Raw genomic sequence first — 1,380 nt, 5'->3', positions numbered from 1 at the left:
AGCAATGGGCCTATGCTCATGGAATTCACTGGTCTTACCATGTTCCCCATCATCCTGAAGCAGCTGGCTTGATAGAACAAGGGAATGGCCTACTGAAAACACAATTACGGCACCAGCTAGGTGGCATTACCTTGAAGGGTTGGGGCAATGTTCTCCAGGAAGCTGTATATGTTTTAAACCAGTGTCCAATATATGGTTCTGTTTCTCCAATAGACAGGATTCACGGGTCCAGGAACCAAGAGGTGGAAATGGAGTGGTATCACTCACTATTACCCATAGTGACCTACTCAAAAAATTTTTGCTTCCTGCCCCTTCTGCCCTATGCTCTGAGGATCTGGAGATCTTAGTTCCAAAGGGGGGAACACTCCCACCTGGAGACATAATACTGATTGCATTGAACTAGAAGTTAAGAATGACAACTAGCCATTTTGGCTTCCTCATGCCTCTGGATCAACAGACAAAGAAGGGCATTACTGTACTATCTGGGGTAATAGATCCTGATTACCAAGGGAAAATTGGATTGACTTTACATAATGGAGGTAAAAAAGAATATGTCTGCAATACAGGAGATTCTTTAGGACATCTCAGTACTACCATGCCCTGTGATTAAAGTCAATGGAAAATTATAGCAACTTAATTCTGATATGACAGCTAATGGCCCAGACTCTTCAGGAATGAAGGTTTGGGTCACAGCAGCAGGCAAAGAACCACGAGCAGCAGAGGTGCTTGCTGAGGGCATGGGAAATACAGAATGGGTGGTAGAAGAAGGTAGTTCTGAATATCAGCTATAACCACATGACCAGTTGCAGAAACAAGGACTGTGATTGTTATATTTCTTCATTGTATATGTGCATCAAATGTTTTTGTTTCCTTCTGTTATGAACTGTGAAATGTAAATAAGGTTAATGTGTTTCGGCTGTACGTGTGTTAGCGTATCATGTTAGGTGCAAATATAACTTTATAATTGTTCTTATTTAGAGATTATATATGGTTAAAAAGATGTGCACAACTGCCAAGTTGACAAGGGGAAGACTGTGATAGTTGGAGCTTTGTGTCAACTTGGCTGGACCACAATTCTCTGTGGTTTAAGCAATTGTGATGTGGTTGTTCCAATGATGGGATCAGACGTATATGTTTTGAGCAGCTGCAGTGTAGTAAATTACTTAGTATGGCTTTTCTACCCATAAGTCATTGTAAACTCAGTGGTGGAATGAGCAACTGAGGAGCTCCTAATTGTAAATGCTATCCACCTGGGTTATTTCTGTTGAGCATGGCACAACACAATGTTATGGGAGGCTCTTTCTCAGGTGCTTAGAGTTCTGATGCTATGATTGGCTAGTTTGGCCACTCTGCCAAGCTCAAAAGGAGGCCTCCTAGAGG

The sequence above is a fragment of the Orycteropus afer genome, unplaced genomic scaffold (assembly GCF_000298275.1).
Source record: "Orycteropus afer afer isolate SDZICR_OR568_19922 unplaced genomic scaffold, OryAfe1.0 scaffold00021, whole genome shotgun sequence".
In the NCBI taxonomy this organism is placed as follows: Eukaryota; Metazoa; Chordata; class Mammalia; order Tubulidentata; family Orycteropodidae; genus Orycteropus; species Orycteropus afer.
Note: the sequence above shows the minus strand (reverse complement) of the source record.